Source organism: Ctenocephalides felis, unplaced genomic scaffold (genome assembly GCF_003426905.1).
Source record: "Ctenocephalides felis isolate EL2017-DRISC unplaced genomic scaffold, ASM342690v1 CF-g0.4_SCAFFOLD_01886, whole genome shotgun sequence".
Taxonomy (NCBI): Eukaryota; Metazoa; Arthropoda; class Insecta; order Siphonaptera; family Pulicidae; genus Ctenocephalides; species Ctenocephalides felis.
The window spans coordinates 65,711,081-65,735,756 of record NW_020538040.1 but is presented as its reverse complement, the minus strand read 5'-3'; the positions used below and the strand labels follow the sequence as shown (position 1 = coordinate 65,735,756).

Here is a 24,676-nt window from a genome sequence, read left to right as displayed (position 1 = left end):
ATGCTCTGTTCTCTCAAAAATTGACTTACCATTTTTACATTGACTTACATTTTGGCCCGTATATCTTCGAAACCGCTGCACCTGTTTTTGCCAAAAACTAATCAGTACGTCTCCTTATCAATGAGAATCGAATGTTTTTTGAATTATTCAATTTGGTTGATCCGTGTTCTCGAAATCGATGACGAAAAATCTTATTCGCACATACATACACACACATCCATGTGTTTTAAGGGATGCCAAAATGGTCAGAAACCTCTGAAACGTAAAAATTTTCATTTTTGGTTTTTGCGATTATTATAACTTATCCCACAGGATAATAAGCTTGAAATAAATAATTTTGATTCAGAAATGCCAAGTAGCTCAGAACATTGTTCTCTCAATACGTTAAAAACCCGATATATATATATATATATATATATATATATATATATATATATACATATATGTGTGTGTGTGTGTGTGTGTGTTTATTAATATTATTTATCTAATATTTTTACAAAACCAACAGTTTCAGTTAATTGCTTCAAGGAAAAAGCCATAAATAACTAGAATAGTAGTATCAAATCTTTCGGTAATTGGATACTTGCCATACTATAGATTCAGGTTTTTATTTTCTCTGAGAATAAATTATATTATGTATTATATATTCGCATACGAAATTTGGATTCGAATTCATATTAGCAGTCGCGAATGCTTAAAAAAATAACAAAATTGTACTTGCAAAAATCCAAGAAATGATGATATGAGTGGGCAGATTTATTTTGAAAGTCATCATAAGAAATGGGAATAACCCATGCGTTCTTTTTGTCTTCAGCAACCCATCATGTCGTCGTCAGTCCTCGATTACTAAGAAGATCGAGGACTGTAAAGGGTGTCAAGAAAAACCCAAAGCAAAGTACTTCGAAATTTTATATGACAAGAAGCCTTGAATGATTAAAAAAATATTCGATTAGTATTAACGGGGAAATATGCGGATTGATTAGTTTTTAGCAAAGGCAGGTTCAGGCGTTTCGAAGATGTGCAAAAAATTGGTAATTTACTTTTTGAGAGGACGGAGCGTTCGATTTAAATGATTTAAAAAACATTTCACTTGTATTGATCTTGAATAAAGTTTTGATTGACAAAAAAAGAAAAAAAAACTTGTATTGACAGAATGAAGAATTAATTAAATTTTTAGGAGATCCAGTTATGAAATGCTATTTGGCGGTCAAAAAAGACTATTAGAGATATGCACATCAAATTAATATCAGCTATTTTATAGAGATTTTAATAATAAGTACAAATTTTGTTTATGAGTACCGTATCAAGATTTATAATGTTTAATTGTTAGACTGCAACAAGACGCTCAAGCGCTTCGATTTCCGTAAAAAATGCAATGTTTTCAAAAAATTCTTATGAAAAAAAATTTTTTTTCACCATTTTCCAAAATATTTAAATTACGCACGATATTGTGCATCATTAGTTTCTCTATATATTTTAAAAGAGTCATAGGACTTTGAAAGATACAAAGGTGCTATTTTAAATGTATTATGATTTATATATAAAATAGTTAGTAAAACTAATTTTCAAAATATCTGAATTTATTTTCAGCATGTTTTCAAGCACTTGCATAGTTTTATTGAATATTTTACATATACATGTTTTACTATATTAATGAAAAACGTAACAACTTTCGAACTTTGACCCAACCAAAATTACTAAAAAGTTTAATAACACCATTCAATAATCGATCATTTTTAACGGTATAACATATTTGTGATATTTTGATCTTATATTTGTATACTATTTTAAAGTTATATAAACGAATCATTTCCAAAACTTTGAATTGGTTCAGTTTTTATATCTTTTGCAAAAAATTTTATGAATAATTGCGAATTAGAATTTTTTCTGTAGATATTCTTAGGGAACCTTTTAGGAAGTTTCAAAAATGTATCATAGAACATAATACATCACTAGTGTTTTTATTTGTAACTAAAAAAATGTGAGCACCAACTTGGAACTTTCATGCTTTAATCTGATTAAACAAATCTGAACAAAACAGTTACCATTACTTCAAAAACATGTTTACTCTTATAATTTATAGTGGTATAAGATGAAGCTTATTATTGCAAATTATATAATATTGATTTAAATAATGTACTTTATTTAAAAGGAAGATCAAATGATGTGTAATGGCGTAAAATGATGTTATGATAAGCCAAAATTAGCATCAAATATTAAAACTATCTATGGTGTTGAACTAAATAAATTCATAATTAAGCAATATGAAATATTTCAATGATTTTCAGTTAAATTATAAAAATCATATTACATAAAAATTGAATAATATATCAAGTAGATAGAAACAAATTCTTTCCATATAAGGTCTTGACTTTACCTATGGTGCAAATATATGTTTTCTATCAATAAATTCTTGGCGTCAAATCTTATTTATACAAACTATTATTCCAATATATTTTCTTCAGCAGTGTCGTCATAAATTACTGATAAAAACTTACAAATTGTGTATAAAAAAATTTCTAAGTGGGATTTAATTAATACTCTTTCTAATGGCTTGGAATGTATTTTGCATAAATCATAAAATTTTAATTTGGTGTTTGGTAATTAAAATGCAATGACAATCCCATTGATTTCGATCCATTCGGTGTGCAGACTTAATAATGGCTTTAGTACTGTTATTTGCTACTAATAACGCGATTCCTAAAGCTATTTTTTATACAAATTCTGTTTGCGAGCGCAAACTCATTAAAATTTATGTAAATATTCACTAATAATGGAATATGATAAACTTGTTAGTTTGCGGTATTTTATCATTATTTTAGTCAATAAATTACGCTAGTTTTGACTTATGCATTTGATTAAATTTAAATTTAGTGTTACCTTACTATCGCTTCAGTACCAATTTATGAATACAATTATTTTACAATTTGATGATGGAATTAGAGACATTTAACAGACAGTATATAGCAAAAATGTGATCCGAGAGCTTTTGTAAGAAAATAGCTAAAATATTAAGTTATCAATTTATGCGTATTAGAGAATAAGTACACTATAGAAAAATTTAAATCATATTTAAAAACTTAGAAGCTAATACAAATTGCAAATATTATGGTCGTGTGGGAATTAATTAAAAGCGGCTGATCATAAAAAAGTTATGATGAATAATTATATTTAATCATTTCTAATAATATATTGATTTTAAAAGAATCAGATTGAAAAGTCCAACTCAGTTGACACATTAAATAATCGCTTAAGATGTCCAAAATCACTTGAAGTGATCATCTGATCAACGAAACACTCTAGTGAACTTCATTTTCACCTTTGAAAGTGCAATAAAAATGATTAAATTCATTAAGATTCTTGAACTCATAAATTTGTTACACAAAACAAATCAAGATTTTGCAAATTTGTAAAATTTCAAAACAATTCGAAAACTTATTCAACAACGACTTTAATGCACTTCCAGTAATTGACTTATAATTTGCTTACATATGCAATGTTAACAATTGTTATTATCAATAATAAATATTATAAGTCTGTGTATAAATTATTTATGTAGTAATCACACATCTCAAGGAATTGTTTCATAAAATCAATGTAATGCCTATATAGTAAACATAGCGATCTTTCACATATTGAAGTTTTTTTTATATTTCATTTAGTAATTACAACTGTCTATAAAATATGACATCTAGTAATTTTTTTTGAATAACATATAAAAGAAAGGGCATATCAGGCCGCTCAGTGGTGGTCCTAATATTAATGTTGTCAAGCAGTAGTTAATTTTGAAAACGCATATTGAAGATAAAGAACGAAATCCAAGCTACCAAAGCCGAATATTTTATGTGTTAGCGAAAATAATTCTAATGAAACATTTACATACAGTTTTAATAAAATAAACTCTGGCACTATAACTTCATTAGCATAAAATGTGTTAGGAAGTATAAATCAAACTCTAGGAGAAATAAAAAGAAACAACCGTTGTTTTAAAGACGCATATTGGACACTATTTAACTAAATTATTATATCACGTTTTTTTTTTTAAATATGACAACACATTTTCCAGAAATATGCAAATCAAACAATTTAACAAAATCTCAATTCTGAAATCTGTTTCATTATTTGAAATGAGATTTTAATTAGTGCGGAAATATTTTGGAACATATTTTGCAAGAAGTGTATAACCGATTTCAAACAAATCTTTCAAGTAACACTATCAAATATTATTATCCTCATTCATTTAATAAATTAAAATATTCACAGAATGAACAGTATATCACAAATTAATTGGAAACAAAAGGATAACTTGATAGAAAAGGGACTAACCAAAAAATGTTTTAAATTAAATATTAATAATATATTTTAAACGCAGGGTTCAATGTCAGATCAAATGGCATTGGTCTTTTATTTGCTACCATAATATAATAATTATACAAGTATATAATTCATTTCAAATCTTAACAACATAGTGGCCACTGAACTTAACATGGGTTGATGAACATCCAAAGTATCCAAACACAACATACATTAATCCCAATAATAAATATTAATGAACAATATTTAGAATAAATTATCATTTTTCTAAAATATTTTCGAAATTGTTCTGGCATATTCTACTTTGATTTATTATTAGCAAGGATATCACTTTAACAAAATAATCCAATATTTTAATAAACATACTAATAAAATAAATATATAATCTCTCAAAAATCTTTCTTTTACCTACTCAATATCCATTGCGTATATTGTATTTTACAGGAAGATTTAAGATCTAAGTATTAGTAAAACTTATATAATAGTATTTAAATATTTTGGAGTAAAACTTCTTTAGGCGCGAGTAGGGTGTAAATCCTAGTACTTACAAATGCAACGAAAGTGCGTTACGACAGAGTCGAGTGCCAATAATTCGTCATTCGCTCTCGATGATATCATTTCTATACGGGTCGCTTGTGATCAGTCGTCGCGTATGTGAATAGAGATCTGTCGTTGTATGCGTACCGATATCAACAAGGAAATCGGCATAGATAAATAAACATTTTAAAGTTACATTGTAGTACAAATCTTGTTTTAATGAAAAATACCTGAATCAAAAGAATATTTTACCCTGTTCCTTGAAAATGATAAAAAAAATTAATAGTAAAAAAAATTAAACGTGAGTTTATTGATTAGAAATTATTTCTATATTATTCGTAGTTTCTATAAATCTTTGAAGTTATTAAAATACAAAATATTTTTTAGGCAAGACAGATATTACTACTGTTCAAAGAATAAGATTATATCGACAGCGAAAAAGTAAAAACAAATACAATGAATGTATGATAATTTTAATTACATGAAGTTTTTCAAACACATTTACATGATGAGTGAAGTTGCAAAAACAATATGTCTTTAGACGTCGTTTAACACAATTCACTGTGTGAACGAATATTATAGAATTTATTAATCAGCAATTACTTCATTTCTAAATGCTAATTACAATGACAAACCGAGCATGTCATATTTGAAGTATGACTTTAATTACATTATTGTTTTTAAATATTATACATATTTTTAATGCTATTATATATATTTAATTTATAATTTATCATTATATAAATGTGTATAATGACACTAATAGATGTGTGCATCACGAGTGTTATCATATAGTATATAATATGGCATATACTAATAAACAGTATTCAAAATTGTTACACGATGTATTTATTTTTACTTAACTTAAATTTGCTACTTTGTACAGTAGCAAATAAGATTTACTTCAATCGCGTGGGATTCTTAGGCGCACACTTTTTTTAATATTTGCGCGCCTAATCGATTATGGAACATTAGCAAATTTTTGATAGTACTTAGTAAGTACTTTTTCAATAAAATGAATAGTGCTACTTAGCATGTGTAAATGAAGTGATTGAACGTCCGGGTATGAAATACTATTTGACTTGTCAAATAATTATTAATCAAGAAATTAAATTTCTAACAACTCGAGAAACATCTATTTAAAATGAAACCATTTAAATGAAACCATTTATATAATTTTAACATAGAAAAATATTGTTCTATGTAAAGCATACCTTTTATATCCAATATCCATTGTCAATATTTGAAAATCTTTAAAACTTTTCCCAGATTATCTCTTTGTGCTTATGATTCAGAAGAGAGAATATTATTTCATCATTGTCTCCAGAAATTAATGCAATTTTCTTAGGATGATAATTTTATAGCATTTTTATGGAGAATCAATTTGGTCCAGTGATAATCCTAGGTGAATCGGGTATCCTGATTCTGAAAATTAAATTTAACTATAATATAGTATAATGCAAAATCTCATTTCAAATTTGTAAACAATTCTCTTATTTTCTTTGGCAGTGATTAATCATTATTATATATAAAACAAATATTATTTCTCATTTCAGTGTCCTACAGATGTATTAGGAAGGCTGACGAAAATTTGTATGATAGTTTGAAAGTGTGGTGCAGGAAGAGATGGAATAATAAAAATACCCGGCAAAGTCAAAAATGATATAGTATTGTTAAGAATTGTAGATAAAAATACTTTCTTGGACACGGTTAATAATAGAGGAATAACTGGTTTTAACCCACAATATGAGAAGAGTACCTGCTTACGATGACACCAAAGTAAAAACAGAAGAATTGGAAAAAAATGGACAATGAATAACACTAAAATATGATGAAAAGTTTTGAAAGTAGAAGTTAACGAATGGGACTCTTGCACCATTGACCTGCCTTTGTAATTTCTCTCGTAATTCGTGTTCTTTCTATAAACTTTAGTTACGTTATAAAATGTACCCTAATAACAAAACTAGACAGAATTTTATAAAATTCTTTAGAAATTAAGCTACAAAATTTTTTTCTGTGTTCAATCCTCATAGCAAAACAATATATTAGGTTGTCAAATATCTCCCTTCCGCCTTTTTGTATTATAATCCAAGAGCAAAAAAGCGGATATTTGACAACCTAATATTTAACGATCAATGGGCTTTTAAATTTTAAATGACTTAAAACGGCTTTGAAATACAACTTGATATACTACCTCTTGCACATTCGAAAATTGAATAATCGTAAATTTCACACCTCTGTCGTAAAATTTTTACAAGCCCAATATTTTTACGATATTTTAGAATATGGTAATAATATATAAATAAAATATTTTCATATGAATGAATTCTTTACCAACTGACTATAACTTTGCAGATATAATTTAATTCACTTTCTTTATAAATTTTTGTTTTCACTAATTTTATTTACATTTGTCTATTTTCAAATTACACTTATTTTTTACAGATTGAGATAACTGAACAAAATATCATATCGTCTAAAACTCTCTTTCATAATTTTAATTTGATTTTACAATTTTATTTTATTGACAATTATTTTTTAAAAGATGTATGTAGTTTTAAAAAATAATTGTCAATTACAAAACATAATTTTGATATTAAACATTTTTTTTTATTTTATCCACTGCTTTTAGTATTAAACTTGTTACATTAGTTTTTAATAACTTCCCGATTTGCTGTTTCGCGATTTAATGTTTCTAGACGTTTCAAGTCATTCTGAATCGAATGAGACCAAATTTGTCAGAAGTACGCGTATGAGTGTGTTTGTATATGTGGGTCGATTTTAACCTTTTGTCGACATTCAAAAACGGCAGGACTGAATTCAAAAATTTGAAAGCTATTTGATGCCTAACTCGATTAAGACTAGGTTTTGTCAATTTGCGCAACAATCGGCCAAGCCGTTTTTTTTTGTAATTAGCAGAAGGGTGTAAACTTTTTTGGCAGCGTTTTAGCCCACACTCTTGAACCCATTTTAAAATGATTTGATGAGCCATGTGATGATATGGCGAGATATTATATAGTTTGAAATAAAATAGTAAAATGTTATAGGCCTACCTATAAGCTATAGCGGTTAAAATATAAAAATACACTAAAGTTTAAAATTCACTAAATTTTTATTTCCAATTCGAATCGATGCCAAAGCATCTGTGCATTCCGTATTCGATAGGCAGCAACTGATTACAGTTGACGTCCATACTTAATTTACATTTTTAGAATACGAAATGAATTGATTTAAACAATTATGTATAAAATAAGTATGTTTGAAAAAAATCATTTGGAAATCGTTTTGATTAATTTTTAGTGAAAGGAAAATTTTTATTTTCGACAAGAACTTAGTGTTATCAACTTATTCTTCATTTTTCTGCATTATATTATGCTTTTCATGCGTCTTTTTTGTTTTTTTTTTAATTTAAAAATATGTATTTCATTATATAATATTGTTTTCATTTTAAGGGTATTACATAGTGGCTTTTACCGTCAAGTATTACACTGTTTCATAAATTAGATATACATACTGTCACAATTGATTACAAAAGTATGTATTATATCAAACACGTGGAAAAAAATAAGTGGGTCAATTTAAAAAAAAATCACAAAATATTTAGAAAAATCAATAAAGTTTCAATTACAGGTATGAGTCAATCAGGGATCAGGATATAGTTTGGCATGGCGTGTTTTGACCAAACTAATTCATTCGTAAGTTGGTCAAGTGGTCGGGTGTTGGTATTGTCGCGATCCCTACAACTGAGGTAAAAATTCTCACAATCAGTGAGCTTTTTTTAGGTAATCGTATATTTTTTCATTTTACATATATTTCTACTAGATATCTTGATGCATTCAATATTTTACATCATCCTGATTTACCAATTATACATATTTTTAATTCTGCATCATACTGATTTTTATATATTCATTTTATTATTTACATAATTGTAAATTCTTTGTTCTTTATTCTATAACTATTCAATGTTTTACAATTATATTAGTTTTTATACTGCAATTTGATATCCGTACCTTTTTCAATCAGTATGTTGCTGAGTTCAATGAGCATGTTGGACATGCCCGTCGCAATATTAGATTTAAAAGAATCGTTTTTGTAATATCTGTGTAAACTTTTATTATTGTAACGAATCTTAACCTTGCATAGGGCTAATTAATTGAAATGTTAACTGACGTTAATAGACTGTCTATTAAACAAATTCAACAAGAAATTGTAATGAAATTCGCTAAACGCCTAAACACTTGCCTTGCAATTGCGAGCGCGCTCCTCAGTTTGAGAACGAACGCGTTCCATATGTCCACGCATATCAGTGTGACACATTTCCTTTTATTCAGCGGTGTTTCACTTTTATTCTATTGCATAACCAGAAGGACAAGTTCACGATCAAATAATGTTACATTGGCAGGTGAAAGTAACCCTGGCATTCACCTCGGTTTCAGATCGGCCGCATGCTCGCCTTTGACGGCGCGAGCTCCGAGCCAATATCGTAAACATTATGTAAAAGGCGAACATAACGAAATTCTTCTGATGCACGCCAAAGACGGTTAACGATTATTTGCGATAATCCACGTCTGGGATTATTCCAGACAGTTGATTAACTATTAAATTTATTGTTCGAGTAACATTTATCTACTCTTATTATTAGTTTAACCCGTAACCCGAGTGGGATACCTAAGGAAGACGTGATAAACATTACTTGAAGTGCAAGTGGAAGACTCATGAAAGGCAGTTGCATTATGCAAATGTTTATTTCTTATTTATAAACTGGATGTAAGTGACATTTTTTCTTAAGGCAAGTTACATGAACTTCTCCTATATGTGTAAATAACAGACTTGATCGATAGAAACTTTTGAAATAGTGACGACAAAATTTTTAACTGTAATTCGTAAATAATTTTTTTGCTTTTCGCTAAAATCTATTCAATGTCATATTCAATTATTGTTTTCGAACAAACTTATTTAATCTGTAATTGTATTAATTATACTACACGATTATTCCTACACCTATAATTCCAAAATTTAATGATTATTAATTAAATCACCTTTTGTAGGCTTGTAATATTGCAGCATGTTCGCTAAGACTTCATCATACAATTTTTTTTTATTAAAATCAATAATCAAAATTTTCAATAGTTATTTCCGAAGAAACAATCCGGGCGATCTTTACCTAAAAGTAATCAGAACAATACCACACTGATTCTCCGAACAGTTTTTGAATTTTCAATATCGGTTCAGTATTTTTGGCGTGGTAAACTCGAAAGAAAAATTTTGCACGTTTTATCTTGCAAAATTGATCAACTCCTCGTCGAGATGCAATTTTTGAAATCGGTGCAGCCTTTTTGGGCATCGTGATTCTCGATTTCGACGACATAACAGTAAATTATATAGTTGACATTTGACATTTTGTAATTCACATGGTTGCCATACACAGTCAAAAATAATAACATAATAACCTCTAGTTTTCTGGAATTATAAGACTATTTGTTTAACTATGAATTTAAGGTTTTCAAGCTTGACCAAATTTGAAACAACCATCGGCCAAGCTTTTAAAAAAATTCAAATATATTGAAAGGGAATCACACTCATTAGTTATTGAAAACGATAGGCCAGGCCGTATCTTCGAAATTGTAGAAATTTAGCTGACTTTTATGAAGCTTTTTTTGATGATAAAGATCATGGTCGACAATATTTACTCAAAAAAGGCCGAACCGATTTCAAAAAATTAGAATCATTCAAAGAAACTCAATGAGGAGGAACCTGGATTAGGTTTGCGCCATAATCAGTAAATCTCTTTCTTTAGAATTCAGAGAAGTACGAATATTTTTGTCCTCATTTTTGCAAAAAAAACTTGACTCGATTTTGAAAATTGAAAAATTGTTTGATAGAAATCAAATCTTAGTTTTTGCACTTACACATAGTTATCTTATATTTATTAACCAATTAGATTTTATTGTTAAAATAATAGTAAAAATAAATCAATGTGCATATTACATGCAACATTTTACTTGGAATTTTTTATTTGCATATAGGTTTTCAGAAACGTGTACAGCAATTGCAAAAAATAATGATATATTATGCAATACTAGTGCGAGCTCTTGTTACTTCTGAAAACCCCGTACGCCCCGAGAATGAATATAATTTAACATACACATCGAAGACCTAGAAAATTTACACGAAACTTACAATATATAGCATAGGGGTTTCACCTAAAATTGATAAATTGGTAATAAATATTGTATAGGAATTTTGAGGGGCTCCATATATCAAATAGCTTTAGCACTTATGAAGTCTCAATCCACCCGAAACAATTTTATGCCCAGATATTTGAAATCAGTTCGGATTTGTTATAACATATTATATAATAACAATTCTTATACACTGTATCATAAAATTAGAAGTATTAAAAAAACTACCTTTTACACATCGACTTCATCTTTCTTGCGACATATAATGTCCGAACAAAATACACCCAATGTCCACCTCATCAAAAACAATTTATAAGTCTTAATCATTTCTTTGCGGAATCATTAATTCCAGCAAGGTAGAGACAAATAATTGATTCACAACCAAAACATTTAAAATAATCGCCTAAAGGACAAATGTTTTTTACGTAAACGAATAAAGTGTTCTACGATATAGATGCATTCACCGATCGAGTAGCACCAAAAGCCGATTTACGACTAAACAATCTTACTCTTTCCTTATAAATTCCACAACTCAGGGTTACCCCTTATAGTTAAAATAAACTATTTGCATTGTTCGACTACCAATAAAAACATTTAATATTTTACTGCATCTGGGAATACTATGAAAAGGTACGAAATTTGAATTTAACAAAATACGTGCAATGTTTATTATTTGTTTTGGTACCGTTATTTGTTCAGACAACGCTTACATACATACATACATACATACATACACACATACATATATATTATAAAAAGATGCAATTTTAGTTATAATCACAAATGTACTTTTCACCAGGAAATACGATTTCCCCTTTTAATAAAAGCCATTTGATTGCTCTATATGGACACTTTGATTAATTTTACTCCACGATCGGCAGAACCATTTTTTCATAATATAAGTGCAAAATTTTTCATCAACATTTTTGGTAATACTGCTATAATTTTATTTATTATAAAATATTATTTTTATGATATTTTTAACTTTCCATAAGGTAGGTTATTAATAAATAATATTTTTTATTAATATTATTATTTATTAGTAAATAATATTTATTATAAAATATTATTTTTATGATATTTTTAATATCCGCTAGGTTAATAGTTTTTTAATTTTTTTTTCATTTTTTATATTTTTTATTTGAACAGCGATCAGAACTTATGGGTTCTATGACCTGTTATAATTAATATCTTACAAACTACGTTTGTTTTAATACAGATGGCAACCCAAACAGTTGTCACATCTCTGTACGATAAATTTTTATTACAATCTCTGTAATAGGGCAAGTATGGTGCAACAATGCCGAATGAGGGCTATTTTCACATTGCTATTTATATTTCCAAATGAAAATCGTTGTCACTGTTGCCTGACAAAAGGCTGCTCGAAGTGGGTATCGAACCCAGGGCCTCTGAAACAAGTCCCATCGCTCTTAACCGCTTACCTACGGGCGAGTCCAACTTACTAGTAATCACAGAAAAATCAAAAGTGGACATTTATTTTGGACACCTGAACATTTATTTGGCATACCTTAGAAAAGCCGGATTCATGTGTGTGTATGTACGTGTTTTGTGTGGATACAATGTTTCAACCGATCAACCTATTTAAATTATTCAAAACCATTCAATTTTTTTTTATTATTTTGGATATAATTTACATCTGTCCAATGGACATTAGGTAAATTTTATGAATAACAAAATAACAAAGAAGCTGTCTGCAAAATAAACTATTGAATGCTTGAGAGAGTGCACAGTTGCAATCTCTCCTAATTTAAGAAAAGATTAGAATCTAGATTGATTTGGAATGCCAGTTAGGTCCAAAGGGGTTTTCCTTTTTAATCTTTTGGTGTAGTTTGCTGAGATGAGTGCTTTGGCGAGCCCATTAAAAAACCATTCAAAATACATATATAAAATAAGTATCATTGTAAGACAATTTACAAAAAACATGTTTTTTTAAAGAAAATATTAAACGGATGAAACTAATGATAAAATTGATATTTGAAATTCACATGAATATAAAACGGTCATTTTGACCGCTACTGGTAGGTTTAGAGTTAAAACATTTGTTTTGAATTACAGATATTAATGAAAGTGATTAGATTATTAAATTGCAGACATTCTGTCTGATTATTCTTCTCAGTATATTTATTAGAATATTATTTATCATATTTTACTCGAAATTCGAATGACATCTCCTTCGATGAAGATGTATATCATGCAACTCAATTACTATTGTCTAATTTTATAAAACTATTCACTCGTTTCTCCATAATTCATATTCAATATTGAGAAACAACTACCAAGTGTACATTATTGCAATTTTTAATTTCTAAACAAAGAATATTCTTAAAAAATATATTTACCTTCTGTACCTTGACTTGAATTTATGTATTTTATATAAAACCACAAATTATTCTTAAAGACTAATTATAATAACTCTGTTATGAAACTTTCATTAAATCTTCAATCACGTTAAATTCAAAACAATTTTCCAATTATGAAATTGCAAATTAACAATATGCAATAGATCTTTTTATTAAAATGATCATATTAATAACATACGATTATTATTTTGTGTTCATTAGGCAACAAGTGTCGTGCGTATAATAATATATATGTCGGTTATTAAAATTAGAAAGTAGTTAATTTTAAAAATGAATTTAGGTAATGAGATAATAATAATTATTTATAAATATGTAGGTGAAGAGGAAATACTTTGACTATACGATTATAGGTTCTCATATTGCACAACAACCATAACACTAATGCTAATGAAAATAATTTGTAACACGATACCTACTGTAGATATTCATTAATGCTTTACAGTTTTTATTTTATTTCATAAATCTATTTATTCTAGTTGCCTATTAGTCAAAACTTAACCACAAAATTTAATAAAAGTAAAATAATACATATTTTTTTACAAATGGAAGATTTATTTCGCTGTTAAATATTTTCACACCTACTTGTTTATTATTGGGCAATAAATTTAGAGTTTTACAAATCAAATTAGAAAGTTCAAAAGAATGTGTATGAAAAACTATATCTAAAACTCGTAATATTATATATACAACTTTTATAAAATATTCAAGTTATTGCCATGAAAATAAGTTATTTTTATTCATAGGTTTATTGACCTTATAATCAAGTATAATTAGCCCAAAAATAAGTTAATTTCAGAAAAAGGAATTAATAACATAAATCATAAATTTTAATAATGTAAGTATATCAAATATAGAGAGACCAAACATGGAGGTGCCTTTTAAAAAATGTTAAAAATAAGAATCATTACGACAACTCATAGGACTGCTAATTCTGATTCTTGTCCAAAATTAGAAAAAAATTCTGGCATATTTTTAAATATTAAAAAATAAAATTTAAGTTGTTTGAATGTAGAATATTTTTTATTATTTAATAATAACAATATATTTTAATTTGTAGTAAAAATTGTTAAGCATTTTTAAGAACATGAAATTTATTGAAAATTCATCGTATTTATTTTTATAAAGTTTGAACAATTATTTGAATAAAAATCAAATACAAAATCTCCGGCAAATAAAATGAAATATATTCTCCGGCATGAAAATTATTTTATGAAGGTAATTGCATAAACAAATCAGATTTTTTTAAGTGCAATAAATTTCAATAATATTAATCTCGTAGACAATATAGCTCATATTAGTGTGCATTTAGTGTGCATTTTTTATGTAAGGAAATTAGCTTGATGACAGGCGATTCAAATTTTTATTTGAAATATCTAGGCTTCATTTGAACTATAAAAGTAAGTTTCGAAAGATATCAGTAATGTTATGAAATCCAAATAATTTTGAAACAATACTTAAAATTGTACAAATCTCTATAAAAATCTAATAATTTGATAAGAATGTAAAATACTCTGAATTTCATTTATTTAATTGACTAAATTTTTAAACACATAACAATTTTTACATTTCATCCTCCGATCCAAAAAATAAATCGATCAAAAGAAGCCAAAAAGGGCTTTCGCACAGTCCATATAAATCGAATGTTATTTTGATACAATTCATTTGACATGCTCTTTTGAAGATGCGTCGAAATATTATATTCACACACATACAATATAATACCCCAAACGTAAATACGTTTCAATACATATTCTCCAAAATAATTAGAAGTTTCCAAAACGCATAAAATGATTCTTCGCAATAACTTACTGGTATAGGACACGTCCAAATATAAGCTGGTATAAAAATACAATATGATGCTCATTTAAAATTTCTATCTTTATGCAATTACTCCACAATTACTCGTATATATATATATATATATATATATATATATATATGCGTGTGTGTGTGTGTGTGTGTAAAGTACGATGAAATTCTGATGCTATAACTGGAACTGAACCTGATTTGCATGTGATGCACTCCTCATATATATCAAGCTTTGTGTTACACACAAATCTATAACACTATCTCCAAGAATTAATGTAAAAGCTACGTTGTATTTGAAAATCGTTTTTTTTGTATGTGAAAATATGTATGATGTAAAATATATAATGGAAACAAAATAAGACAAAGATATACAAATGATACAAATACAAATATTTGAGTTTAATACATATGTTGTATTAACTTCCCGAAAATGAAAATGTTTGCATATCTTAACGTTTTAACACTTTCTGAACATTTTGACACACTTAAAAAAAATGGAAGTGTGTGTGTGTGTTTGTGCTTACCTATGTGCGGATACAATTTTTTGTCGTCGTCTATTTTGAGATCGTGGTTCAAGCGATTTGAATGATTCAAAAAGCATTCGATTCTTATTGATTGAGAAACGTGTTCATTAGTATGCAGGTCCAGCTATTTTAAAGAAACATGGAAACAATGAATTTTAACTGAACCGCAGCTTGATCGCTTTAAAAAAATTAGAATTTACAAAAATAAATCAAGATTTTCAAATACACATTTTTCAAAATTTTCAAGAAATGTTAATGCTTTTATGCAATTTAAACTTCGGTATAGGCAGTTCCAGCAATTTGCCTCAATGCATCAGGCCACTAGTTTCTGTATGTTATTAAAAGGTAACACCACTGAACATTTTTTAAATAATCGATTTTTAGACTTAAAGAATATTTTAGAACTTTTAGAGTGAAGAGAAAAACATAAAATATTTTGATGCATTAACAGTCAAACCAAGTAAAACATGAAAAATAAAAACACACATAACTAATAAATAATTAAAATAAAAACTAAAGAAAAAAACATAAATCCTCAGCAGAAATAGGAAGTTAATCGTATGGTGATCAAAACTGAAAGTGTCTGAAAAATTGATTTTTCAGTTTTGATCGTCATTTTATGTTTTTTTTTGTAATTTTCCTGGTGAATGATGACACACATCAAGTGTCGAAACGTGTAATAAATAATTGTAATATATATATATATATATATATATATATATATATATAATCATACGAGTGTACTTTCTCATTTACATATTCATGAATTGACGTTCATTTTGTATAATGTCATAATATTCATTTCATTATTTAAATCAGTTTTTGAACTAATAAAAAACGAATAATAATCATATAATCGATTATAATAATTGTTATTAGATCAATAATGAGATATTTTTTCATTAATATAAACAGAGCATAGTAAATGAAGCTCTCGTTCGAGCAAAGTATATACAGTAATAGAGTATAAGCAAATAGTTTCGGAATAATTAGATGGACCGTTTTACCCAGAGGGCATATTGTGCTTTAGAGCCTCTTTATATGCATATGTGGCCATCATCGCGTATTAATAATTCACGTGCGTGATATTAAGCACACGTAATGTTTTTGATTAAACACACACAAACACACACACACGTATATGTATTATGGTCTTATTTTTGTCAAGTCCACTCCATCAAATGAAAAAATTATTTAACTTTTTAGGTGTAATTATATTGATGTTTTGGAATAATAATTGATAATATTATAAGTATTAATATTTTTTAGAAATTATTACAACAAACAAACCACTAAGTGTAAGTGCCAGTTTGTCTTTAGCAAAGTTGCATGAACATTCCGATATGCGTAAATAAACGACTTAGTAACAATTGAGATTAAGCATTTTTCAAAATTGTGACGGTAAACTACATACTTATTTTCAAATTCAGAAAAATGTTACCAAACATATCATGAGTTATGTCGCAAAAACATAAAATTAGCAAATCGCATTTTTTAGCGAAAATTAAAAATTTTTCTTCGGAAAGTTAAAATTTCAAACAACAAAAACAGCAATTAATTTATATACATTAGGATGGACCTTGAAATGGATATTTTTGAACTTCTTTACTCTGAGAACTTCCGAAATGTTTAAAAAAAAATTGACATTTTTAGCTCTTAATATTAACTCTAACTAGTCCTCACTCCAATCAAAGTTTCTTTGTTCTCCTTCCTGAGTAAGCTTTATACAATTTTTTTGTAATTTTTTTTTATTTATGAACAAACGAAGAAAATATAATGTTATTATCAAAATTTTGATTCACTTGTTATAAAAAAAATATTACATTCATAAAAAACGTTTTGCTTGAAGTGCGGACTATCTTAAAGTTAATATTAAAAGGTAAAACTTTCAGAGAATTTTTTTGTCAATTGGTTAGCATTGGAGTCCCTGGGAGCAAAAAAATTCAAAAATATACATATTAGGAATCGCCTACTATATATACATATATAAACATTTAATCACTAACAAATTATAGTTTGTAACTTTAACTTAAGAATCTATTATTCAAATCTATATCAATTTATTTTAATATTGCAAAGGTAAAAAGTGATTTCTTTCATTATTTAAATTCATTTGGTCTGTTTCCATAAATTTATATTATAAAAGCGTAAGATGCTTTCCATTAAAAAGAAAAAATCATTAAAAATTACTGGATGTTTCATATGCCATTTAAAATAATGTGCAATACAACAACAGAATATAGAAAAATAAAACTAATGGAGCATGACCTAAAGCACATTGCTGGAATTTTCCGTTCTTTAAACAAATATTAGACGAAATCCATTGTAGCATTTTGAAATTTGCATCAAATAATAAAAATAAATTGTATTTTTGTATTATTCATAAAAAAAATTTCAAATAAAATTTAAATTTTAATAAACTTGTTATTTTTCGGAGAGTTCAACAGGAGAAAACTTAATATAATATAATAAAATAAAGTTGATGTCTAATAAATGAACAGACTAGAATAAAATCTAATAGATGAACAGAATAGAATAAAATCTAATAGGTGAACAGAAACTTTTAACAGATTGGATCAAAAATAGGTTTACAAATGCAATTTTTTTTTCAAAAATCCAATAAATTATATATATATATATATATATATATATATATATATGTTAAGGTAGTTAATTTTGATGTTGAGAAATATGAGTAAGTTCTTCAAGGGCATACATCAAATAAAAGGCAAAGATTTAGAAGTTAATCTTTAATTTTTCCAATATATATATATATATATATATATATATATATACATTTTTACATATATATTATTAGCATTATATATTTTGATTTATCACTACAAAGATGCAAAAAGCTTGTATATTTACATATAGCCGAAATAGTCTCAATCTCATTCCCACATTAAATAAAATATATAGTCACGATATTTTCGAATATTTTAACAAAAATATTTCAAGTTAAACTTTTTTGAATCAAGAATATTTATCTAAATTACATGCAGCAAATTCACGAAACTATTCGAAAAAATTGCTTGATGATAAACGCTGAGTTAACCGTTACTAATATGCGATGAAATGAATTTGTTAGAAGCACAAAATTCGTGATTGCAAGTAGTTATATATATATATATATATATATATATATATATATATATATATATATCTGTAAACCTTCAAAAGGCATGTTAAACATCGAGTAAAAATTACAAATTACGTTTTGACTTTAATTTATGTCAAATTGATGGTAATATGATGGTTATATATGTTTTTATACATGTACTATTATGTGTAAATATACTTATAAAAATATTGTGACTAATTAAATTATTTATATCATTTGATTTTAAAACGTTTTTTTTACATTCAGAGTGGATAGTAGAATATGAACTGCGACCTCTTTGTAAGATCAATTTTGCCACCATAAGCCCAAAATCGCATTATTAGAACAGGCTTTTCTCTTTTCAATTTCAGAAAAGAACTTACAATAAGTAAGATTAGCTAAATCTTGTACTTTCGTTTTATTCCAAAGACATTCCACTTTGCTGAGAGACGTTCGCTTTTTCGCATAACCGGCGAAATGATCCTATCTCAAAGGTTTTGAGACATTCCTTCAATTTTCATCTTTGTATTGTCAAAATTAAGATAAAATGGTATTTTATTGTGGTTTTGATGTAAAATACCACTAATTATTTAATTTAAATACAACTATTTATTTTATACCGGAAAATTTTTAAAATATCTTAAATATCTTGAAAATTGTAAATTTATATTTCTAAGTTCTTGTAGGGTAAGTTATAATAATCGCAAATTTTTTTTTTTTAAATTTCAAATATATTTCCGTTTGTAAGGTTTCTGAACATTAGGCATAGCTTAGAAAATACAGGGAAGACATGCTGAGTTTTTGAAAAAGCAGCCGTTGGCAAAAATGGCAATTTAGTTTTTGAGAGAACGGAGCGTCTGATTGGGGTAATTCAAAAAACATTTTACTTTTATATGATAGATGAAATGAAAAATTGACTAAATTTTTGGGAAGGCAGGTCAAACGGTTTCGGAGATCTCGGAAAAAAATTTTTAAAAATTACATTTGATGGTCAAAAATGATCATTATCAGTGATTCATTATTAATTAATTAATCATCATAGTCATTCACCATTAATTATAACAAAAAATATGCATATCAAAATGAAAGGTATTTTATAGAAATTTTCAAAAAAAATCAACTTTAAATCGCTAATTTTCAAAAAAATCGAATTTTCGATTTATTTTTAAATTTTCGAAATATTAGAGAATTTTCAAAAAAGTTGAATTTAAAAAAAATAATTCACTTAAATAAAATTTTATCATGATTTTTTATGAGATAAGGTCTTCGAATGCTTTCAATTCATCTCGACACGATTAGGTTTATTTTTTGTAGTAAGCATATTTCTTGTTTGTAGAATTCATTCGTCGACCAATTGAGCTCTTATAAATTTACAGTATTAATAATAAATTATTAAATAATATATATTATTTTGGTATACATATATTTATTGTCAATCAAAATATACATTATTTTTCAAGATAATTTATGTCTTCAAAGATCCAATGAATATCTCCAATGAGATATCCCTTAATTTAAAATTATGTAAAATAATTGTTATTAATCGTTATGAATTTATTATATTCCCATATTATCTAGGATTAATTGTTGAACATTTTTTGGATTATTGATTATTTTCATTCCTTGAATGTATCATTACGGCACGGAAAGTTCCAGCAATTTGGCTCAAGGCACGATGCAATGCACCACTAGTTGTGTTTTTTTTCTATCTAAATAGGCAATTATCACAACAGATTTATACGCATGACGAGTATACTTGCTAATACTCAAAATCTGCCACTTCTCTATGACGAGTAAACTTGTCATCCACAGATAACAGTTGAATACACTTTGTATCTTCATTGATTTTTCTCGGAGAAATTACTTAGCCTTGTTTTTCAGAAGACTTTTTTAAAGTTTGGGTTTCTTATTGAATGATTCTGCTTATATCTCTCCACTCGCAAATTGCAGAATTAATACGTATTTCGGCGGCATCTGAGTGGAAAGGGTCATTCTTACCTAAGTGATATTTGTGATAAATAATTTCTGGCTTATTTTTTCAGGTTGATAAAGACACGTAGTTATTCTAAATTCACCAATATTGTAGAATAAAGAAGAAATGTGTGAAGCATTTATTCGAATTCGAGCAATGTGCCATAAACCAAATGCAAAACTTGCATATTAGGTCTGTAAAAATCATCTGTAAGTTATATTCAAAAAACTGGATCACCAGCAATGTATTTTCATATTTAAAAAATTACTGTGAAATAAAAATATAGCATCGATATACTGTAATATTTACTATATTCAAGAGTTTAACTTTTGATTGAGTGTATGAAAAATGAGTAATAATCGATTGCATTCATAGGCAGTTCTTTGTCATCATCAAAAATATTTTGTAAAATATATCAGGTGGTAGAAATGCCCCAAATATGAGATTTTTTTTATAAAATTTAAGTTGGTACTATTAAACACAATAATAATAATTGTGTTTAATTATAATAACTCCCCATAAAATCTCATAGCTATCTTCAAAAATATATATATAAATACAAAATGTGTAAGGTTTTGCCATAATAATATTATTGTAAGCTTGTATATTATTTATTATAATAATTTGTATACAATTTACTTGCAAAGAAGATCAATATTTAATAAAAAATGATTAGCTTTTAAATTAAATTAAATTTTGCAAATAATGATACGTGAACTTTTACATATAATAATACGTGAAAGGATAATAATTTTTCAATCAAAAAACTAATATTGCATATTGGAATAATTAATTCATTTATTATTCTCTTTAATATATATTTTGTATTGCATTCAAATTTGCAAAATTTTATATAAAGTTCTTACTAATAAAATTGCATTACATTTTTGCCTTATACAAATAAGATTTTTTAAAAAATTTTACATTTTTAGTCAAATTTCAAATATGATCATATCATAGGGCTTAAATGTGAAATATTATTGCTTATGTTTAGTTACTTATTTTCTAATAATTAAAAAATGACATAGTATGACTATTGTATTGCACTTTAAACAAAAAAATATTGCGCATTACTTATTGTTTTTATAATTATTTTTAAATCTCTTCATAATATACAGCATTAGCAAAGATATTCTTGGTTTATTTGTGTTTGAATTATTTCAGCTTTTTTATGAAAAATTAAAGTTTCGTGTTTCGTGTCTTAGCATTATATCTCTCTTATTAAAAGTTATTTATAAATTATAAAATGTAATAGTCTGATCTTTGAGTCTTTAACAAAACGATTTCTTCAACACTATGGTTTGAAAATATTGTCTAAGCAGTGTAATTAAACAAGAAAAAGGAACAGAGTCATAATAAATTCATCTCTGCAATAACTGTTACTGTTTCCAGTCTTAAACAAGAACTTGAATCTTTCTGGATCTTGTCCTAATGGTTTCTTTTAATGTAGAATAGTAGAGTTTGGTCTTAACTTTATGTCCCCATTTTAACAATTTTCTATTTTATACATCATTGCCTTCTCGCAAAACAAATATTGTTTCATTAGAAGAATTAATTAGATAAATACATTAGCGTTGCCATTCAGCAAATAATAATAATAAACAGAAACTGGGAATGGTGAAACTAAAGATACATAAATGTAAAGTATTATTATATACAATGAGTATTTTTATGAATTGAACATTTTGATTCAAATAATATAAACCGTAATTGAATTTTTTCTAAAATGGATTCAAGGCATTATACAAGGTGTTCCAGACTTCAAACCGAAGCAATAGGGTGACAGTATTGATGGTAACTATTATGAAAAAATGTCTCATGAGGTTTGAAAATTATAAGCTTTTAAGCTGTTTTTGTTCATTTAAATATTGGAACTTTAACCGTAATGTAAATTTTTGTTCATTTAAATATTGGAACTGTAACAGTATTGTAATGTATTTTAGAACACCAAGTCAAAAATTATATCAATTGCACCAAGTTTTCTACAATTAAAACTATGTTTTAAACTATGAATTTGAAATTTTCAAAATTAATTTAAAATATGTAGGCACATTTCAAAGTTCGCGCATTTAAACAGAATTGTGAAGTGGTAAATAACTTGATGGTTTAATAATTCAAAAACGCCGAATGAATTAATGGTGCATGGCATCGTGTCCTAAGGCAAATTTCTGAAACTCTTTGTACCATAATTAAATTTTCGAGGAATGAAAATAATTAATAATCAATGAAAATTTATCAAAGTTTTAAAATTATAAATCAAAAAAGAATTATTGAACTACTATAAATTATTTACGTACTAAAATGAAAACGTAATTTTTGGAATTTGTATTATATTCTTATTCTTATAAATTTCAATTCTTAAATATAAATATTTATCTTTATATTTAACTTCCCGTAGGGCAAGTTATAGTAATCGCAAAAAAATCGAAAATGAAAATTTTTATATATCTTTACGTTTCAGAGGTTTGTGAACATTTTGGCATGCCTTAGAAAAAATGGATGTATGTGTGTGTGTGTGTGTGTGTGTGTGTGTGTGTATGTGTGTGTGTATGTATGTATGTGTGTGTATGTATGTGCGGATACAAATTTTCGTCGACGATTTCGGGAACACGGATCAACCGATTTGAATAATTCAAAAAACATTCGATCCGTATTGATAAGGAGACGTGCTGATTAGTTTTTGGCAAAGGCAGGTCAAGCCGTTCCGAAGATACGGGGCAAAAAGTTCCGAAAACGGTAACTCAGTTTTTAAGAGAACGGAGCGTCCGATTTTAATAATTCAAAAAACATTTTATTTGTATTGACAAGATGAAAAATCGATACAACTTTCATGAAGGTAGGTCCAGCGGTTTCGGAGATATAAAGGAGAAAGTAAAAAAAAGAGCCATTTGGCGGTCAAAAATGATCATTAGACATATGCACATCAAATTATCAGACATTTTATAGAGATTTTAACAATAAGTATACATTTTGTTAACATTCCTATCGGTTCCGTACCAATGCTTATGCGTTAGACAGCGACGCGGCGCTTACGCGCTTTATATTTTGTCCCTATGTAGTTAAAGCAGTACGATTGCTTTGAAAAAAAAGTTCAGATCTTCCACAATATGTCAAAATAAAGAAAAAAAAAATTTTTTTCAAAAAAAAAAAATTTTTTTTAAAAAAAAATTTTTTTTTAAAAATTTTTTTTTTCAAAAAAGACTAATTTTTTGTCCAATTTATAGTTTCTCAAAAATCTAATTTTTTCAAAGTAATTTTTTTTCAAAAATGTTAATTGTTTAAAAAAAAATAATAATTTTTGGTACGGGAAGTTCCAGCAATTTGCCCTAATGGCACGATGCCCTAATTGCCTTAAGACAGAATTCCACTTACAGCTAGTTATCTTTATCTTTATTTATTCAGGAGTTTACCTGACCAACAATTTAACTTTCTACCTATTCATCTGACTATATAGCTATCTATCAACCTGATAATTTCTTTATCTGTTTACATGTTTGCCCGTCTGCCAATCAACCCATCTACCTATTTCCTAACTGACACTCTACCTACATATTTGTCTACCAGTCTGCTTATTAATTTATCAACCTTCCTAAATGCCAGCCTATTTGTCAGCCTGTCTATCTTTCTACTTGCTTGCTTTTCAAATTTTTGTTGGTCTACCTATATACCTGCCTACCAGTTTACATGTGTATCTATAATTCTGTTCGCATAAAAATCAATAACAATGATTTTGACTACCAAATGACAATTTTTCGAAACCGCAGGACCTCGCACAAAATTTCATAAATTTCTCATTTTGTCATTACATGTGACCTGTCTTTGTCAAAAACTAATTAGCACGTGCCTTCATT

General features: G+C 27.0%; 1 long non-coding RNA gene across 1 annotated transcript; it reads right to left on the bottom strand.

Moving 5' to 3' along the window:
- Positions 1 to 151: 151 nt before the first annotated feature.
- LOC113377623 lies at positions 152 to 11,489 on the bottom strand. Its single transcript, XR_003367107.1, has 3 exons — positions 11,265 to 11,489; positions 6,066 to 6,276; positions 152 to 255 (listed from the first exon to the last, which is right to left on the bottom strand). It is a non-coding gene; the product is annotated as an uncharacterized LOC113377623 (long non-coding RNA).
- Positions 11,490 to 24,676: the final 13,187 nt, after the last annotated feature.